This window comes from Ascaphus truei, chromosome 1 (assembly GCF_040206685.1).
Source record: "Ascaphus truei isolate aAscTru1 chromosome 1, aAscTru1.hap1, whole genome shotgun sequence".
In the NCBI taxonomy this organism is placed as follows: Eukaryota; Metazoa; Chordata; class Amphibia; order Anura; family Ascaphidae; genus Ascaphus; species Ascaphus truei.
Genome location: NC_134483.1, coordinates 116583769 through 116606500, shown reverse-complemented (window position 1 = coordinate 116606500; position 22732 = coordinate 116583769). Strand labels below are relative to the sequence as shown.

The 22732-nt window shown below is 42.6% G+C and overlaps 1 protein-coding gene across 2 annotated transcripts in view; it reads left to right on the top strand.

The window, feature by feature from the left end:
• The window catches only part of GNE (glucosamine (UDP-N-acetyl)-2-epimerase/N-acetylmannosamine kinase), an 89154-nt gene that overhangs the window by 32765 nt on the left and 33657 nt on the right, over positions 1-22732 (top strand). The window lies entirely within an intron of this gene.

Below are 22732 nucleotides of genomic sequence, written 5' to 3'. Positions count from 1 at the left end.
TACAATACAAGTTTTTATATTACAAATTATAATTTTAAAAATACATTATTCCCCTTGTACAGTCTCTTGTTTATTTCCTTTTTTAAGATATATATATACGGTATATATATATATATATATATATATATAACACACACACACACACACACACACACACACACTGTGTAAAATAGTGATATAGTAAGCAGGTGATTAAATAGGGAGTGTAACACCTAAATGTATAAGGGCTCGCTCAGACAGGCTGCTACGGCAGCTTGCTAGCGTTCGCGCCCCCGCAGCTCACTCTTGCAGCACAGCGATCTGTGCTCAAACTGCAGGAGGCAGATCGCGGCATGACGGGGGCGTGTAACGAACGTGTCACAGCTGGTTCGCCTTTATTGGCTTAACCAGCTCGTGTCACGTGACTGTAGCCCTAAATTTCAATTTGGGTTGTGCCGGCAAAATGTCGCAGCGACAACACTGCACTTTGCCGCCGGTGGAGTTTTCAGTTTGAAACGTCGCATCGCCTTCTGTCTGAGCTCAGCTTTAGGCTGCGGTCCCAGTCACTGCCACAGCGCAGGGCTCGGCGTGCGCTGTGCGTGTAAGTATCGCCCCTCAGAGGGGAAGGGCCCAGTACGCACCTTCCCGCTGAAGGTGCAGCCGCGCCGTGTTGCAAGATTTTTTTAACTCAATGAAATTGAGTTTTAAACTTGCGACGGGGGCGTGGCCCGCTGGTTCACCCAATGAGGGCGAACCAGCCGCGTGATGTAATGGCCACGCCCCCACAAATTCCCGACCACGCCCCCTCCCGACCACGCAATTACCGACCACGCAAGCTCCCTCTCTCCCCTCAGACCACAGATCGCGGTTAGCGCTGTGCACGCGCCGCCCCCCCCCTGCCGGGTGCGCATGTCACAGACATTACTGGGACCGCAGCCTTAGGCCTGGGCCATAGAGGTGTGGGGAGAGTGGAGGCGCGCCAACGCTGAGGCTCGCCTGCTTCAGTCAGCGCGATTGCACGGACTTGCAGGCGAGCCAGCGTGCGCGAAGGGAGCCGGCGGGAGGTGGTTGGAGGCGGGGCAGTGACGTCGCTGGGCCAATCGCTCGCGACGCACTGACGTCAATGTCATGGCGCCGACGTCACGGCGCCGTGACGTTGACGCTGCTGTGTTGTGATTGGAGGTTTTCAGCCGACAGTGCGCTGAAAAACAGCTTGGCGCTCGGCTGAAATCTCCAACTCGTCAGCACGCCTGCGGGACGCTCGCGTGAGCCCCCTCTCAAGGCATCCTCATTGAGGATGCAGGGGCTCAGCGCGGAGCGTCCGCACGCCTCAGCACGGCCTGTCCGTCTATGGACTCGGCCTTAGGCTGAGGTCCCACTGCATCGCCACTCGCCTGCTCCTGACTTCCTCCCGAGTTGGCCCCAGTCCTTCCTCACTGCAAGGCCCACTACGCGCTGTGACACGTCAGCCAGCAGGGGATGCAACAGGATTGTGTTCCATTGCGGCGATGCGTCTTGGTGTGGCAGGGAGCCAATCAGTGGGACCCCATTCTCTGCCCCCTTTCCACTCTGCTGCTCCCGAGTTTCCGTACAAGCGCTGCCTGGATGCCTTAGTCTTTGCTGTAGAAAGTGATTAAGCTAAATCAATAGGGAGAATATAGCAAACAATATAATTATAAGTATAATTAAAGTGCCCCAAACCAGTTCCAATATTAAGTAATATAGCAGAGTTGATCCCGAGAGGATCAAAAAGAGCTCCCTCAAAATAGAGCACTCAATGTTGGGATACAATGAGTAGACTAACAGTGGTCTAACAGGTAAGTATCGTGGATAGGTCAAAATAAGCCTATCAAGACCGGAAAAGCCAGGGAAAAAAATAATAAAGTTTTATTCAAATAATTTGGTTAAAAACACATATATCACATTCAAACATTAAAATAACCCCATAATGAAGTGGCTAGTCAAGCAATATTACGGTAAGTATCCTGATTATTCATCAATTCAAATTGCTATCAACAAGCGTCTATTAGCTAGATCCCAATATCTTACAGATATTTGTTGGCGGCCCTGCCAACAGGTCACAACTTATTTGGAGGACTTTATTAAAAACACATATTTTCTGAATAACAACAAGTATATATTTGGCATTGTTGCGATTTACACACTGCATGGGTAAGAGGTGCCTAAGACAGATATCTGTTTCTACTGTGAAAATAGACGTTAGGCTGTCAAAGTGTATATGCAGGCAGGTATGTTATGTACACAGACATAACAGTGAATGTGGTGTCTTTTGGGATCAAAACAAGTTGATTCTCTTCTACTCCAGTGACCTCTATGGGACAAAGCCTAAGACATATGGCAAAGTACTGTACAGACATACCCCGGTTTAAGGACACTCACTTTAAGTACACTCGCGAGTAAGTACATATTGCCCAATAGACAAACGGCAGCTCGCGCATGCGCCTGTCAGCACGTCCTGAACAGCAATACCGTCTCCCTACCTGTACCGAAGCTGTGCGCAAGCGGGATGACTATAGAGCCTGTTACAAACGCATTATTTACATCAGCTATGCACGTATAGGACGATTGCAGTACAGTACATGCATCGATAAGTGGAAAATAGGTAGTGCTTCACTTTAAGTACATTTTCACTTTACATACATGCTCCGGTCCCATTGCGTACGTTAATGCGGGGTATGTCTGTATATGGATTTCTGTTTGTTTTTTCCTTTTATTTTAAGAAACTGTTCTGCGTTTATTTTAACTGTATGTTCTTGTAATAATGTTTTTATGTAATCTAATCACTGTCTTTTTATATATTAAAGCCAAACATTAATAGGTGATGCTTTGGAGTCTGATTGAACTGGTTGCACACTTTGTAGAGCATAAAGTACATTTTTGGACATATTTTGCTACAACAGATTTTTTTTGTGTTAAGTGCATAGTTTTTCTTTAATAAATAGAGACCGGAGACCCTGGCAGATATAGAATTAGATATTTTTGCACATTTCTTGGGTGGTGGAAGCGGATAGATATGATTGCAATCTAGTAGGGGGTTAATATTCGCTAATTTAAAGTACGTTGTGGAGGAGAATAGTTAGTTTGGATAAAATAGCTATGTGTATTAACTGTGGTTGCATATCTAAGTCACACACACACACACACACACACACACACACACACACACACACACACACACACACACACACACACACACACACACACGTTACCGTTCCAAGGATTGGTATTCAAGAAACACCACTCAATGTTGAAAATCAAAGTGTATTAGTGATGGCAAAAATACATCCAGAAACCCAACGTTTCGGTCCTACAGAATGGGACCTTCGTCAGGGGGATACAAAAAAAGGACCAATCCGTTTACCAATCCTTGGAACAGTAACGTATATCTATATTCTCTATATGGGACGTGCACCTGCGGCTTACCAGCACCTATTGGAGTGCCAACTGCCTTATCTGATATATATATATATATATATAACCATAATACTGAGTTAAGTTATGGTGAGTAAAAAAAGTGACAAAAACCCTCCACAGGAAAGCAAATATGCAAATATAGCTGTATGCTCATCTGCATGTCTTAGGCAGGTCTGCAACCCCGCCTTTCCCCATTATCACCCAGCATACAGTACTTCCACTGCAGCAAGGGATTCTGGGAAACGACATGCAAATGAGTACACAGTGTCACTTTTTGCCTCAATAACCATTTTTAACATGGTTCCCTATAGGCTTAAGCTTGCTGCATGGTCACAGCTTTGAGCACAGCCAGGGTTAAGGTGCATACCCAGAAAACCACCCACAGACAGCTGTTTCGACCTTGATGGGTCTCATCAGTGTGGGGTTGATTTTACTGGGAATGCAAGAGAGGCTATGGGATAGGCTAAACCATAATACTGAGTTAAGTTATGGTGAGTAAAAAAAGTGACAAAAACCCTCCACAGGAAAGCAAATATGCAAATATAGCTGTATGCTCATCTGCATGTCTTAGGCAGGTCTGCAACCCCACCTTTCCCCATTATCACCCAGCATACAGCACTTCCACTGCAGCAAGGGATTCTGGGAAACAACATGCAAATGAGTACACAGTGGCACTTTTTGCCTCAATAACCATTTTTAACATGGTTCCCTATAGGCTTAAGCTTGCTGCATGGTCACAGCTTTGAGCACAGCCAGGGTTAAGGTGCATACCCAGAAAACCACCCACAGACAGCTGTTTCGACCTTGATGGGTCTCATCAGTGTGGGGTTGATTTTACTGGGAATGCAAGAGAGGCTATGTAAAATCAACCCCACACTGATGAGACCCATCAAGGTCGAAACAGCTGTCTGTGGGTGGTTTTCTGGGTATGCACCTTAACCCTGGCTGTGCTCAAAGCTGTGACCATGCAGCAAGCTTAAGCCTATAGGGAACCATGTTAAAAATGGTTATTGAGGCAAAAAGTGACACTGTGTACTCATTTGCATGTCGTTTCCCAGAATCCCTTGCTGCAGTGGAAGTGCTGTATGCTGGGTGATAATGGGGAAAGGCGGGGTTGCAGACCTGCCTAAGACATGCAGATGAGCATACAGCTATATTTGTGTGTGTGTATATATATATATATATATATATATATATATATATATATATATATATATATATATATATATATATATATATATATATATAATAGTTTTTGTGTCTTCTATCAAATATAGAAAATTTATGATTTACTTACCTGCGTGCTGTGTGTGTGTGTATATGTATGTATATATATATATATATATATATATATATATATATATATATATATATATCTCATCATAACTATTTTAATGTCTGGTTATCTATATAAAGAATATTTACATGGGGATAGTGCATATACAGTGGCGAGAAAAAAGTTTCCGAATCCCTTGGGATTTCACATATTTCAAACCTAAAATTTTATTAGGTATAAATCTAAGTCTTCATAATCGATAAAGTTAATCTGATCAAACAAATGACATACAAAATTATACTTTTTCAACATTTATTTATCCTCAAATTATTAAACATTTAATATCCATGTATGACAAAGTATGTGAACGTTTACATTCAGTACCTAGTGACATCCCCTTGAGCAGCAATGAGTTGAACCAAACGTTTCCTGTAACTGCTGGTCAGTATCATATCGGTTTTGAGGAATTTTGTCCCATTCCTCCTTACAGAACTGCTTCAACTCAGTGACATTTGAGGGCTTCCTTGCATGGACAGCTTGCTTCACAACATTTCGATGGGGTTTAGGTCCAGACTTGGACTAGGCCATTCTAAAACACGGAATTTCTTCTTCTGCAGCTATTCCTTTGTAGATTTGCTTGTATGGTTAGGCTTGGTCCTCGCTGGCTGCTGCGTGGATAAGAGCCGCCCCTCAGGGGGCCGGGCCTGCTGCAAGGGGTGGCCGCGGCGCTGACCCGACAGTTTTTTAGGGATACATGAAAATTGAGTTCAGACCTAGCGGCGGAGCGCTAGGCCATGCCCCCGGTGGTTCAGCAAATGAGGGCGAACCTGCCAGGTGACGTCATGGCTGCGCCCCTTGTATTTCCCCCTGCAGCTCCCTGCAGACCGGGGATCTCGGCTGCATGCGCCACCAGCCTTGCAGGCGCACATGCAGCGCAGGCAGCGGGGCCGTAGCCTTAGGGTTATTGCCTTGCTGCATACCCGCTTTTGCTCATGGACAGATAGCCTGACATTCTCCTCTAGAATCTTCTGATACAATGTAGAATTCATGGTTGTATCAATGATGGCAAGACCTTCAGGTCCTGATGCAGTCCCAAACCATCACACACCCACCACCATGCTTGACGGTTGGGATGAGGATGAAGTTCTTCGGTTCAAACGCAATGTTTGATTTTTGCCACTTTCTCATTAAGGGCTAAATGTTCTACCTTGGACTCGTCTGTAGAACATTGTTCCAGAAGTCTTGTGGATCATCTATGTGCTCTTTGGCGAACTTCAGAAAGGCAACAATGTTCTTTTTAGAGAGCAGTGGTTTCCACCTGGCTATCCTTCCATGAACACCATTCTTGTTCAGTCTTTTTCTGATAGTTGGGTCATAAACACTCACATTAGCCAAGGCGAGAGTGGCCTGCAGATCCTTGGATGTTAGTCTGGGTTCTTGAATGATTTGCCAGTTTGTTCTTGGAGAGACTTTGGTAGAACGACCGCTCCTGGGTAGAGTCACTGTGGTCTTGAACTTTCTCCATTTGTAGATTATCTCTCTAACAGTGGATTGGTGGAGCCCCAAATCCTTAGAAATTGTTTTGTTACCATTTGTAGACTGAGCATCAATAACTTTTCTGAGGCCCTCTGAGATTTATTTTGATCGAGGCTTGACGTGTTTCCACACACCTGTATGGCGAAGAGTAAACTCACAAAGTTTCTGATCTTTATATAGGGTGGGGCTTCCCAAACGCACACCTGGAGATCTACCTAATTATTTAAACACCCGATTCTAATTATCCCCTTTAATTTAGCTGATAAAACTAGGGTTTCACTTACTTTTGCATATACATTACAGGCATACCCCGGTTTCACTTTAAGTACACTCGCGAGTAAGGACATATCGCCCAATAGGCAAACAGCAGCTCACGCATGCGCTTGTCAGCACGTCCTGAACAGCAATACTGGCTCCCTACCTGTACCGAAGCTGTGCGCAAGCAGGGAGACTATAGAGCCTGTTACAAATGCGTTATTTACATCAGTTATGCACGTATATGACGATTGCAGTACAATACAAACATCGATAAGTGGAAAAAAGGTAGTGCTTCACTTTAAGTACATTTTCGCTTTACATACATGCTCCGGTCCCATTGCGTACGTTAATGCGGGGTATGCCTGTACTCTTGGTTTGTCTAATTCATACATAATTTTGTTTCAAAAGACATGGAATTGGTTAATTTAAACTATTGGATATTTACGCAAATACTAGTTTTGATAACCAGACATTAAAATAGTCCTGGTGGGATAATATATAGATAGATATTTATACACACACTTTTTCTGTCCCATTCCACTCACCCATCACATCCTTTGACTGTTTAGGCTCCTTTTGCATTTCAATAGATTAAATCCTTTTATGTCTCTACTGTTTATTTTCACACAAGGCTACCAGTTTCTACCTTCTCTTATTTCCCACTTCTTCTTAACATCCTTTGCAACCAGATACCCTTACAAACATCGTATATAATATTTTAATAATAACTTTATTTATATAGTGCTTTTCTCCCAATGGGATTCAAAGCACTTCAGTTACAAAAAGGGAAAAAGAAGAAATCATTTAAAGTTATAAAACTGACCAAATACAAGGAAAGATACAGTACTGTCCCATCCTGTATTGTTATCTATTAAGTGCCGGACAGGTTGTAGCTAATTAATTAAATGCCTGGGTAAACATGTAGATCTTGAGCCTGTTTTTATAGATTCCCATAGAGGGGCCTCCCAAACTGTACAATACAGACTGTTACAAAAAGTTGGAGCAGTGTGGCTAAAAGCTCGGACCCCAAAGAAGTTAAGGAGATTCTGGGAACTGTTAGGAGTATACAACAGACGGCGAGAAGCCCAATGCTACACCCAACATGACAGAAATAAACAGTAAAATACTTATATATTCTCTTGAAATGGGGTAATTTAGTTTAACCCTTTGGCCAAAGCGTTGTAAGCTTGCGAGCCATGTCAAGGCAGACACCTGTTCGCAAGGCCTAACACTATCAGATAAAATACTAATATACCTCTATTAGGATTAAAATTCTCATTTACCTCTAATAGGAGGGAGAAAGACCACAGTGGGTCTATATCCAGCAGAATGAGGCACTTGCAAACTAGGGAAGTGGGGAGGGGCGGGCTTAAAACCTGGGAAGGAGGAACCACTAACCTCCACCAGCTGAAACAGCTGAGAATGGGTTAACAAAACACAGAACCCCAGCAAGCTCTTTGGGAACCCCTGAGCCCCCACAAAATATATATATGTATATGTGTCAAAATGGAATGCTATTGAGCGTGGCATATGTATGCAACAGACGACAGAGAAGCCCAATGCTACATCCAACATGACAGAAATACACAGTGAAATACTTATATATTCTCTTGAAATAGGGTCATTTAGTTTAACCCTTTGGCCAAAGCGTTGTAAGCTTGCGAGCCACGTCAAGGCAGACACCTGTTCGCAAGGCCTAACACTACCTGTTAGGAGTCCTTCATCTGGAGGTCGTAGTGAGCGAATGGGAGTGTAGTTAGCTAGAAGCTCTTTCAGATAGCTGGGTCCGTGGCCATGTAGTGCTTTGAATATTAACAAGCCAATCTTGAAATAAATTCACCATTTTAGAGGCAGCCAATGCAGAGAACGGAAAACAGGGTTCATGTGGCAAGAACAGGTCTGGTTGGTTAACATGGATGTAGCATTCTGCACCAGCTGCAGGCAGCGCATCTCTTTTTCCGGAAGAGCCAAGTAGAGTGAATTGCAGTAGTCCAGGCGTGAGGACACAGAGGAATGGACAAGCATAGTACGATCCTCTGGGGGGTTCAAGTTGTTAGGTGGAAGAATGAGGATTTGATCACGGCTGACACCTGATGTTTAAGGGTCAAGTTACAGTCAAGGACAACAAGCCCCCAAGCTTAAGGCCAGTGTCTTGACCGAGCTGCAGTCTTGTTGTCTTATGACTTAGCATCTACCACCAGCACTTCTATCTTATCAGGATTCAACCTAAACCAACTGGAACTCATCTACTCTAGGTGTTCAGATAAACATCTGTTGAAGACTGATAATGGGTCCTTAGTGCCTGGTTTAAAGGATAAGTAGAGTTGAATCTAATCGGCATAGCAGTGATAATCCAGGCCATGCCATCTGATTGTTACCAGGTGGCAGCATGTACACTGCGAACAACATAGGAGATAAAACTCTGTGGCACTCCACATAATAGGGGCATTGGTGCAGAGTAAGTAGTTCATTCCTGAAGATACTCTCTGAGACCTGCCCGTTAGAGAGGATCTGAACCAGCTCAGAACTGCTAAACAGCCCTCAGAAATCTTTGAGGCATTCTATTAAGATCACATGGTCCACAGTATCAAATGCTGCAGAGGTCAAGGAGTACTAAAATCGAACAGTGACCTCTGTCTCTCGCCATTAGGAAATCATTTAGCACATGAACCAGAGCTGTTTCCGTTTGAAGCCGTCTTCTGAATCCTGACTAGCATGGGTCATAGATTTCATGGCTTGACAGAAGAATTTCCAGTTGGGTTGCCATCACCCGAGCCGTATCAAGTTTACTTTATCAGAGAAGAAGAGAGCAAAGTCATCACAACGGAACTGAAAAGGCTTCACCAGGCTGCAGACATGCTGGTTTGCAGAGCCTCTGCGTGGTCTATATTGTCCGCTGCCGGAATCTCACGTCACAGGAACTCTGATTTCTTACTAATAATTGTGGACTGGTATTCTGTGATGTGTTCAATCAGTTTCAGCTTGTCCTCAACCATGCAAGACTTCTGCGAGCACCGTTCAAGCCTGCGACCCTTCTTCAATTCCTTAGTAGAACTGTCAAATCATGGGGTGTGGTAGTGTGAGGTGATATTGTGTTTATGTATTTCTGCCAGATCTGATGAAGGACCCTGTGCGGGTCAAAAGCTTTAACATATCAACTACTTGTTGGTTCAATATAAGGTATCATACCACCTACTCCCTCTCCCTCCTTTGTTATTACATGGAAGAAAGGACCAACATGGCTACCCACCCTTCTTTGCCTCTTCAATGAAGTGCATCAGTAACCTATATTTATGGTTACTGTTTCACACCCACCATGACTCATATCCAACCACTGTGGCCTTCTACTGTACTTATTCCCTCACCTGCTGTCTGTCAGTTTCCCAATAACCACTTATGGAATTTCCTTTTCTATTGTCTGAATTTGTATGTTGCACTTATTGTATTATAAGTTTCCTGTACTATATTGTCTCTTTTGTAAAGCGCTGAGCCCACTGTGAGCACTATATAAATAGATGCTCATACATACGTTGCGCTTCGGGAAAATGTTGGCGCATTATCAATAAATGCTCATAATAATAAGTAAACGCCTTGGTTCTTACTCATTGGTCTCGGTGAAATGCACCCCCCCCCCCCGTGTATTATAACACACACAAAAAAGAAAATTCCCCAGTACTAGTCTTTAGAGAAAATGCATTGAAATCCTGCAGGTGCTCTCTCTCTATCTCTCTATATCTATACTTTTTTTCCCCCTTCAATTCCAGAAAGCCTGTAGAATTTTTCTTAATGCTTTTTAAGAGATGAGTATCAGAAATGTTTTTTGTTTACCGGTTACATTTTTTTTTTTTTTTTTTAAACCGTCAAACCAGTTTTTCCTTTTGAAGTGTAAATCATCCTCTCAGTAGCCATTTAGCCTTTAGTGCCCTCAAGATGATTGCATAAACTTTGAGGAGCTTAAGGAAGTACATTTGCAATTTAAGTCCAATATTATTTTCTTCCAAAGTAGTTATTTTTCCAACTTTAGTTACGAGTGTACGAGGTGAAATCTATTTCAATATTTGTGCTAATTGTCCAAATTGTTCACATCTACTTACGTATATTCAGTTTTGATGCTCATTGTGTATTCTGTATATAGATCTTATATGGAAAATGTAAGCTGGTCTTGTTTTTAATTCTCTCTGACCCTTCAGTTTAGAGAGCGGTGAATGCAACATCCCCCTAGAAAAACAATATTTCTAGCATAGTCTGCCCAGTACGGGCCCTTGAGAGCCGGAACTCATGATGTCCAGGGTTTGTCAAGCGCAGGAATGGAAAAATCCCGGGTGACTGGACGCCTAAAATATCCCCCCTGGCGTCTGTGATGTGCACAGTGATGCCTGACCAGTCAATCACAGCTGCCACCGGCAACAGCGCTCCCCAGCCACACTCAAGCCAGAACCGGCGTTCTGGGTCTGTCAGCAGTGGTGATTGACAGGTCAAGTTAATGTTGTGCAGCTAAGGCTGCGTACATAGTGAATGAGTGCGCGCGCAGCGTCACGCTCGCCTGCAGCAGGAGAGATTTCTGTCCTGCAGGCAGAGGCGACTGGGAGCCATGTCGGGGGGTGCAGACGTGACGTCAAAGATCTGGTTCGGTTTTATTGGGCAAACGGCTCACGTGACCCGGCCGTCGCCCGGCAAAGACAAACAAACAAGTTTGTCTCGCCGCGCATCGGTCGCCTCGGCGTCCACGTGCACTATGCGCATTGGCCTCCATTGGTTTGCTTTTGCTGCGAGCAACATCGCTCGTGCCGTAGCAACCACTATGGATGCAGCCTAAGGCTGAGTCCCTTGTGGTGACAGCGGAGCACGCCGCACACCAGACACTAACCTCAATCAGGCAGGCCCCAGTGTGTTGTCGCGTGTTGCCTCACAAAGCGCGGTGGCGCGTCAGCCAGCAGGGGAGACAAGAAATGTGTCTTCCCGTGTGGCGACGCGGTCACGTGGTGTGCTGGGAGCCAATAGCAGTTTAAGGAGGAGAATGAAGCCAGGGATTTAGACATCTGACTTTCTAAGTCCTTATAGCGCAGGTTAAAGATGCAATTCTTTATGGTCAGTTTACATTAAGGAAACACTTAATAGACAGAAAGTGGTGATTTTTTATTTATATCCCTCTAACAAGCAAAAAAAACCCCTGTAAGCGTTTATTCGTGGTATGGTACAGTTTTAGAAAAGGAATAGAAAGCACTTTATGATGCTTTGAGCTGCTGGGCTGTGCTTTGTGCTTTGCCTGACATCATGGACGTGTGCGCGGTGGCGTGGAAGACCAGAGAAAATACAAGAAACTTGTATTTTCGCGCTGTCGTCGCGCCACGTGTCGCTATGAACCAATCACAGCGCGGCCTAGCGCTGTGACATCATAGCCACGCCCCCTAGCTGTGCGCGTCACCACTTAACCTCTACAAAGGAAACGCCCGTGCCACGTTTACGCGCAATGCCGTGCGCACACACATGCACCAGCGCGCACTTAATTACAAGCCTAAGTGTGGAGACTGGGGAGAGCAGGAGATAGAGGCTACACGAGGAGCCAGTTGAAGGGGGAGTCGGATCTCCCCCTGCTACACGTGCACACATGGGAGGGGGGTAGTCCCATGTGCCTAACAGAACGCTGGCTTTTATAAAATACTTAGGAGCTAGCCAGATTTTTATTTTTGTTCACCCCGAGCATGAGTCAGTCAAACAGTTCTCTAGGGCTTATTAGCACTGAACCTCTAAAGTCATATCACCTTAAAGCAGCAACTCCCCCTCTCTTCTTCCTCCCCCCCCCCCTTAAATCAAGTATTTATTTTTATCTTATATGTACCAGAGGGTCCCCCATATGTGCAAATCTTTGGCATGCAGAAAACAAACCAATACGCCCAAAATGATTTGGTTTTATTTGAAGCAGACAAAGATTATGATACATACAATAAATAAATATACATGGAGAGCGCAAACGTTTGAAGCTGCGCCTCCCTGTCTCCCCTTCCCTTGCTCCATGTATACCATGCACAACTTACCCTTTTTTAGTTGTGAAAAACCCCTAGATAAGGAGTAGTCTGGTATATCATTAAGGCACTATAAAGGATGAGGTATATTACTATTGTAGAGCTAAAGTGACCAGTTTCAGAGTAATATATTGAAAAAAATTATGTGAGTCACTGAAATAAGATGATACAAAAATTAATGAAAAAATAAAACATCTGTCTGGGGTGCCAGTGGGTAAACCAGGAATACCTAACCAATTCAGAAAAAATCCAAAGTCCAGAAAGCCACAGCACTCGCCAAATACTTATTAACAGTGGTCGACAAATCACCAAAAAATCTACTCGCCACACAAAAAAATCTACTCGCCACCTAGTACCAAACGTGTGCTGCTTGGGCCAATAGGCGCTCGCCACGATGTTAAATCCACTCGCCCGGGGCGAGCAAATGTATAGGTTTGTCGAACACTGCTTATTAAAATAAAATGTGAATGCATCCGATACTACAAAAATATAGAAAAAGATTCTGCTACATGTCAATCTTTTTATAGTGAGGCAGGGACTTGAATTTGGCGACAATTTCTTCATTTCCGGTCTACAAGTGAACAGGGGAGCTACTGCGTCCCCGCTGGTCTATATCCCATGACACTATAAAAACCGAGTGAAAGACCGCCACTTGCATTCATGGCAACCAGCCTAGCAAGCCCTTAGCGCAACGTACAAGTCCGGCAGACAGCAGCTCTCGAGCCCCTTCGTCATGAATGGACAACGACTGCACCAAGGGGGATATTAATTAGTAGTAATGTATTCCTATGTTTGTATCCACAATGTACCACAGTGGCATTTTCATTTACTATACACTGTAATACATACACTATAATTTAAAATATTGTTTCTCTGAATTTGTCTTGCAGAAGTATTTAATTTATTTAGTACCTAGTTCCAGCCACCTGGGCCGGGTCCAAGTAATTACCGGGTATCGGAAAAAGTACCGGGTAATTTCGGGGTACTCGGTACATCACACATATATATTGTGTGTGTTTACAATACAAATCACATTTAGCAACACATCTTGGATTTCGAGTAACGTGTAAACTTTTATCTATCTAATGTTTTATATATTAAGACACTCCAGTATTTGACTTTTTTTAATGTATCTTCACTCGCCTAACGCTAAACACAGAAAAAGGACTTCCCCTCTATTATAGAATTGGTGTCGTTTATTGTGATGTAGGGTTGCTGATTTTATTGAGACCGAATTTTCAGAATAGTTTTTTTTTGTTTTTTAGAAAATATTTATTCTGAATGATTTTGTTTATTTTTTACACTGATATCTTGGAGGAATTTTTTTTAACCCTGTCAAGGGTCTTAAAGCTACCACTATAGGAACTTTAGAAGTCTCTTTTAGCCATTCAAGTCGAGGGGAGACAGGACATTGCTAAATTTTCTGCAGCACATCTGGAGGCTGTATTTCAACATTCTGGTTAATTCTGAAAGAGCATTTGTGAGGAATACCTTTTAAACAACTCTTTTGTGGTAATACTATTTGTAAACGGTTGGTAAACTGTGGATCCAGGCTCTTTTCCCCATTGTTCTTGTCTGCGGCACTATGAGATAGTGTCCTGCTCAAGGTCACACATGGTGAGCATTGGAACTGAAGCCTGCCTTTCAACCAATGTCCCATTATGATCTTAAAGATTAATTTTTGCTGCCTTCCAACCAACAAAACTTTATTATTGTTTTTATTTTTTTAAGTATGATCATTCAATATTTGGTAGCCATTATTGTTTCCCCGGCAACAGTGGGTATGCCGCTAATTATCTCTGGATTTTTGGGCCTTCGGCAATGAAATAGCCTGATTCAGCACTTGGGAGGACCCCCCAGGTTTCAATTATGTAAAGAAAAATTCCCAGGCGGGATTTCTGCTTTAAGTAAAAGATAAATAATGAATGCAGTGAAACATAATCTTTTTAATTTGCTTTTATTATCTTCACATTCGCACATTTGTTTCTTCAGGAGACTCTCATGCAAAAATAGACTTGAAAGGGTTTATTGACATCCCCAGTTTACTTAATGATTATGAATCATAGGTGCATAGGTGGGTTGATATAATCTGCAAAATAAACTGTCAAGACCATTTATATTATACCTCTCCCTGCAGGAAAACAAATATAAATGTTGGCATATGGATTAGAGAACCATAATGATAAGATTTGATAGCCTAATATTTACATGGTCATTTATTTACAATTAAGCTCTTATCTAGACTTTAGATGAACCTGACGCACAGTGTGCAAAAATATCTGTGAGGCTGCAGGAACGAACAATTGGAACAAATTGTCATAGATCAGCATGAACTTGGGGCCGTTTAATTAAAATACAGCAGCTAAATAATATTGCGTCACATTAAAGTTGCCCCCCACCACCATTTCCTTATAATATATATATATATATATTGTAACATCGCCGGAAGAAGAGATCAGATTATCTCGAAAGCTCGCACAAATAAAAGCATTTCGTTAGCCACAGAACGGTATCATCTATTTATTTTTTGATTATTGAAGCTCGGCTAACACGGTAACGATACCTCTACGTGTGTGTGTGTGTGTATATATGTATATATATATATATATATATATATATATATATATATATATATATATATATATATATATATATATATATATATATAAAATTGCATAGCCTTGACAGCGTCTCCGTTCAGAAAATATTCTGCTCTGTTTTACCACAATTGAGTGTTCAGTGACTCAAATAAATAATGCAAGGACGTGTGACTAAGTTTCCCTTATCCATGCCAGCAATTATGTTTCTACTGGTCATTTTTTTTTTCAAAAGTCGGGAAACATTATATATGAATATTTTTCTTGAACCTGGGGCTTCTGAAGTCTAGAGCTTTTAATTAAGTAATAATCCCCGAAGAACAGGGCATTATTGGCCAGTAATGCCCTGTTCTGAGGGGATTATTACTATTATAGGCTAAATGTAGGCTTTTTTCATAAATAATAGACACTTTTGTATAGTTATAGTTTTTTTTTTTAAATAAAATGGTAAATACATGAAACCACCTCTATATACGCTTACACTGCAGATATCTATATCCACACACTGCCACCCCCTCTGTGTGTACACACACACACACACACACACACACACACACACACACACACACACACACACACAGCAGCTCAACACACAAACTGCTGTTACACACACACACACAAAACAGCACACGACACACAACACAGCCCCTCTATACACACACAAACACACACACACACTGGAGTTCTAGACACACAACACAGCACCTCCTCTACACTCACAACACAGCACCTCATCTACACTCACAACACAGCAGCTCTACACACACACAACACAGCAGCTCTACACACACAACACAGCAGCTCTACACACACACACAACACGGCAGCTCTACACACACGGAACACAGCAGCTCTACACACAAACTCTGCTGCTACACACATAAACACTGCTGCTGAGACTGACACACACACACACACACACACACACACACTGGATCTCTATACACAAACACACACACACCCCAGTAGCTCTATACACACACATCAGCTCTACACACACACAAACTGCTGCTACACATACAACAGCACAACACACACACACCGCAGCCACAATCAAAAATGCAGCCACTTACTAAACTTTGCACTCTCCCCCCCTCCACCTCTACACACAACACAGCACCTCTACACACACAACATACACACACACACAGACAACACTGCACCTCTATACACAGCACCTCTACACACACACACACACACACAAACTGCCGCTACACACACATGCTACACCCATAAACACTGCTACTGACACACACACACTGGAGCTCTATACACACACACACACACACAGCACCTCTACACAGATATACAACACAACAGACAGCCACTTACTTCTTTGCAGACACTCTCTCCCCCCCCCCCCCACAAATTTAACTGAGGGGCTCATGCAGAGAGCATAGATAAGGAAATAGCGCCATGTTCTGGCAAAAAAACTAGCCAGAAATCCTTAAACTCGGGAGAAAATGGCGCGATTTTTAAAAGTGCTCTGAAAATTTTTCAGAGCTGTAAAACTCGCCAAACTCGTGGCGAGAACCTGAAACTCGCCATGCTAATATAGCGTGGTATTCCAGAAGCTCCGAATCGCTGGAACACGCCAATATGTGCATTAGTATGGCGAGTTTCAAATAGCCAGGAAAAGTTGGCAATTTGCAGTTTTTTGCTGAAATGAGTTAACGACGTTCCCTGCATAACACCTTCACTAAAGGCACATCTGTGGCTATTTTACAGCCATTTTAAACTTTTTTAACGTTCCTCTCTGCATAAGCCCCTGAATCTGCTCAGAAAATCTCAGTCAGCTCGGGAGGGGGAGGAGTCAACCCATGGCTGATACTTCCTGACCAATTCCCTGCCCTGTCTCAGAGCTGTTACTTCATTCTAACCAATCCCCTGCAATGTCACAGCTGTTCTGAAAGCTGATTGGCAGGAAATAAACACATTGAAAACTGCACTTTGCAAGCTGCTAAAATTCCGGGCATTACTGATTGGTTAAAATTCCGGGCATTATCCAAGCAGAGCAGGGTTTTCAATAATGCCCGAAATGTTACTTCTTTAGCCTATAATTCAGGTTATAAACAAGAAAAGGAACGAGGCAGGAATGGGGTGGCGGTGTGAATGAGGACGTCAATATTTCAGAGTAGGTCATAGGTCAGCTGTCCAATTTACTTTGTTTACAAAATATTGTGCTAATGATCATTGCAGAGGCCATAATAAAAATTCAAACACTTTTTCCTGCACAGGTTATGCTTGGACAATTATTGCAACTGCCAGTGTGTTGTAAACTTAAATGGCAAAATACAAAAAGGGTTGAACTGCACACCAGTCTTAAAATCAAATAAAACATGTATTGGACAATCAATGTTTCGGTGTAAAACTACACCTTCATCAGCTTTAGGCAAGGGTATATACTGACCACTTTATTGCATTGTTACTCTGTAGTACAACTTTCATGTGAGGACCTGCAGGAAAAATGTTGCTAGTGTTTTTATAACCCCAGGGGGTGCGCAAGATTTTCTTTGGGGGGGTCGCGTGCTTAGGCTGAGATTATACTCACCGCGCGTGATGGAGCGCATGTATGTGGTACACGCCTGTTGCTGGTGCGAATGTGAACTGTGTCTTGCGCCGATGTTCAGGCGATGGGATAGGCATGGCGGTTCGCCCTTATCGGCTGATGCGCTCACGTGATGCGGCTGTTTCTTGAAAAGACAGTGTTATTTGTCTTTTCAAAACGCACTTACGCCATCGCGCTCCCTCGTGCGCGCACTAGGGGCACCCTCATGGGGATTGGGCAGGTTATTCTTGTTGTGCGAGGACCTGTTAAGCCAGGGGTACCCAAACTTGCCTCCCCCACTCCCCCACTGCTCGCGTCCCCCCCACCCCCCATTACCTTGCCTCCGGTGTCAAATGATGCCGTGTTGCCATGGTGATGCGCCATCGGAGACAAGGTAGGAGAATTTACAGATGCCCCGCGCTCTTCCCCAAAGCATTTAAATTAAATGCCGGGGACCGCGCGAGGCCTCTGTAAATTCTCTTACCTTATCTCAGACGGCGTGTCACCATGGCAACCCAGCGTCATTTGACACCGGAGACAAGGTAAAGGCGGGGGGCGCGACCAGGGGGGGAGCGGGGGAGGCAAGTTAGCGCACCCCTGGCTTAACAGGTCCTGTTTTTCTAGAGTCATTAAATCAATTATATGTGTATTTTTGTACTCTTCATTATAAGTGATATGTAGAGTAAAATGTTCCGTGCATTTTTATTATGTTTTCCTGTATATGGTTTGGTTTCCATTTTTTATGTTACAATTTGTGTTTACATTATTTTGTGAATGTGTTTTTTTTTTTGTTAGATTCATAGCCGTGAGCTTTGCTGTGATGTCATATCCCTGGGGGCGGGGTGTGGGTGTCTTGGCTTTAGAGTCCTATAAATGTTTGCACTTGTGAGTTTAAGTCCTGATGAAGGTATAGTTTTACACCGAAACGTGGATTTTTCAATAGATGTTTTATTTTATTATGACTTATATGCAGTTCGGTCTTTTATGTATTTTGTATATGTGGAAAGCAACAAACAAGCAGCCAGCAAACACTCTGCTGTGTTGATGAGCATCTCCATTCTCCAGTTAGTTCTAGTAAACTTAAGTGCCACATATCTTTTTAGATTTTAGGGGGTCCATTTTAAGAACAGCAGGCAGTTGTACAAATTAGAGGTACTAATTGATGCTTTGCTATCAATTAACATATAAAAATGAAGGGAAAAAAGTATAAAACAAACAAATATAACTCCTGAATATCAAGTTTGATATAAGGTTTACAGGCATAGAATATACAATAGTAACATAAAACAAAGTGGATATTCACTAAATAAGTGCTTCATAAAGTAGTAACTAAAACAGGGTAAATGGCCTCTCTCTCGTTCATGTTAAGTGTTCAGTGACATATGTCATATGTTAACAATTTTCACTAGTACTTTACTAATGCCCACTCCTCCCAATGGCTGGTAATATTATCTAATATTTGTATAACGCCAACATATTCCGTAAGCACAGTACAATCTGATAGTGAGGACGATAACATTGTCTGACGAGTACATACAGTGGCTAGAAAATGTTTGTGAGCCCCTTAGGAATTTCACATATTTCAAACCTAAATTGTTAATAGATTTTAATCTAAGTCGTAATAATAGATAAAGATAACATGTTGAAACAAATGACACAAAAATAGTACTTAAATTTTTTTTTATCCACAAATGATTCAACATTTATTATCCATATGTGAAAAAGTATGTGAACCTTTAGATTCAGTACCTAGTGACACCCCCTTCAGCAGCAATGACTTCAACTATGCGTTTAATGTAACTGCTGGTCATTTGCTCATATCGGTTTTGAAGAATTTTGTCCCATTCCTCCTTACAGAACTGCTTCAACTCAGTGACATTTGAGGGCTTTCTTGCATGGACGGCTCTCTTCAGGTCCTGCCACAACATTTCAATGGGGTTTCGGTCCGGACTGACTAGGCCATTCTAAAACATGGAATTTCTTCTTTTGCAGACATTCTTTTGTAGATCTGCTTGTATGTTTAGAATCATTGTGTTGCTGCATGACCCACTTTCACTTCAGCTTCAACTCTGATATATGGCCTGACTTTCTCCTCTAGAATCTTCTGATACAATGCAGAATTCATGATTGTGTCAATGATAGCAAGACATCCAGTTCTGAGGCAGCAAAGCAGCCCCAAACCATCAAAGTCCCACCAACATGCTTGATGGTTGGGATGAGGTTCTTGTGTTCGAACACAGCGTTTGGCAACCATAATATTTCTCATTGTGGCCAAAAAGTTCTACCTTTGACTTGTCTGTCCAGAGAACATTGTTCCAGAAGCGTTGTGGATCAATTATGTGCTCTTTGGCGAACTTCAGACCGGCAGCAATGTTCTTTTTAGGGAGCCGTGGTTTCCTCCTGGCTAGCCTTCCATGAACACCATTCTTGTTCAATCTTTTTCTGATGGTTGAGTAATGAACGCTCACATTAGCCAAGGCGAGAGTGGCCTGACGATCCTTGGATGTTACTCTGGAGTTCTTGAATGATGTGCCAGTTTGTTCTTGGAGAGATTTTGGTAGGGCGACCGCTCCTGGGTAGAGTGACTGTGGTCTTGAACTTTCTCCATTTGTAGGCTGTCTGACAGTGGATTGGTGGAGCCCCAAATCCTTAGAAATTGTTTTGTAAACCTTTTTTAGACTGATGAGCATCAATAACTGCTTTTCTGAACTCCTCAGAGATTTATTTTGGTCGTGGCATGATGTGTTTCCATACACCAAACCGAAGATCAAACTCACAAAGTTTCTGATCTTTATATAGGCGGGGCCTCCCAAACTCACACCTGAAGATCTGTCTAATTATTTAAACACCTGATTCTAATTATCCCCTTTAATTTAGCTGATAAAACCAGGGTTTAACTTACTTTTGCTCATACCCTGACTCTTAATTGCTCCTTGTTTGTCTAATTCATTCATCGTTTTGTTTAAAAAAAATAAAAAAAAGACATGGAATTGGTTAATATAAACCCTATTGGATTTTAAGAAAAGACTGGTTTTGATTCAAGAAGGTTATCATGGAAAAACTATGGAATTTCCGTAATTATCATTCGGTTCACAAATTTTTCTCACCACTGTTTAAGACAAACTGAGACCGTAGAAAAGCAGTCTCTGCCACAAGGAGCTTATTATCGCTAGTGGTTTTAAATGTCAAATGCAAAGACAGAAAGTACAGCATGTTTATATAAAAACATAAAAGCCTCAGAGCCACATTAACAATTAATTAAACAGCAAATTCTATTGGCCGCTCAGTTCTGTTCTCACTGACCTAGTAATACTAATCTGCCATTGGGATTAACCTGACATGTAATTTAACTGCCAATCCCTGATGCAAGTAGATTTCCACAGTTGGGTCAGTAACTTTTCAGAGAAGACAGCATTTAGAATGTGTTTGCCCACTTTCAGCAAGTAAGCAAAAGTCAATCTCTCTTGTTTTGCTGCCCTTAAACCTCTGACTCTTAACATGCAAAATCAATAGTATGTCACTCAGTAATACTTAAGAACTGATACAATTTCTGTAAATCTGCAGAAAGAGCTATGAAAGGAGTACACTTCCTGCGGAAACGTGTTATTCTGTGTGTGAAACAATAGTGTGTAATTCTCCACCAGAGTATCTCGTCATTGAGTTAAGATAAGGCGCTTGATGTAGGGAAACTTTTTTGGGAACAGATAAACTCCATAACTAGCAGAGGATAAAATGATTTTGCTACCACATTTGTTTATGAAAGTTTCAAATACCTTTTTAGATCTAAATCAAATTTACATTGATTTTGGTACCTTTTCTTCCTTCAAAAACACTTGATCATGATCATTCAGTCACATGTGTCAATATGTGAAGCTGCTTGGTGGTGCTGGAGAAGGGTTCAAATGAAATGGGACTAAGCTTCTCCAGCATAGGGGAGTTGTTTCAATGTATATTGAATATGTGCCTTGTATCTGTTTTCTTTCGATTTATTGCCATCTTCCTCAAGATGTTTATTGTAAAAAAATCGGGTGAAAATAGGTTTATGAACTATTATAATTTAAAGTTTACAACCTATTGTGTGTACAGTCAAAATGAAATGACTGAATAAACGCTCTGTTTATTACCATTCAGTATTTATTCAATTGTTACTTGCATTCCTCCGTGATTAAGTGGTTCTGTGCGAAACGTGTTGGTCATGACAGTTGAGCTACAAGAATGTTGTCCTATTTTTTATTTTAACTATAAGAAGATTAACATGATTATTTTCTGTATTTATATTGCCTGCAGACCACTTGTTTTTTCCTATTGTGGAACACATCTTGAAAAACTTTATACACATATTGTGACTACAATTATCATTAAAAGTTTCCTCAGGCGGCTTTAAGCCATTTTGTACCTTCCATTTAGTTTACCTGTTTAATGACTTTCCTTGCATGGGAAATATATGCTCCGTTGATGTTTCTGCTACACATTGAATATTTATCTACAAATCTATTACATCTGGATTCAGTCCTGTGTCTTAGAGCAGTGATTCTCAAACAGGGGTCCGTGGAACCCTGGGATTTAGTGGTGCAGTCCCAGCGGTTCCGCCGAGCCGCCCGCACTCGCTGCGGCCCGTGACGGCTGTCCCCTTGGCTCCTCCTCCTCCCTCCTCTGCAGGAGTGCGCTCTAGCAGTCCGGCACTTCCGGTACCTTCTACTAGCTAGAGAGCCTCCTGCCCACCACCTCGAGCGGCCGAAGTCTCCTGCCTGATGCTTTCTGCCACCACCGCCTGAAGTAAGCATATGGGATGGGGGAGATCCATATGGGGGATCGGTAGCACCGTAGCATTACAAGCATAGCGTTCAGGGGAGGGGGGGGGGTGGCAGAACATGGCCTGCTGTAGTAGGGTGCTGGAATGGGGGATTGGTATGAGGCGTGAGTGGTTCGCGCACATGAGGGAGATCTGGGGTGGCTTCTGAGCTACAGGAGGAGGGAGATGCAGAGGGAGAGTGATGTGAGATCCATGGGGGGTGATGTGAGATGCAGGGAGGTGGGTATATGATGAGAGGTGCTGGGGGAGATATGAGGATGATAAAGG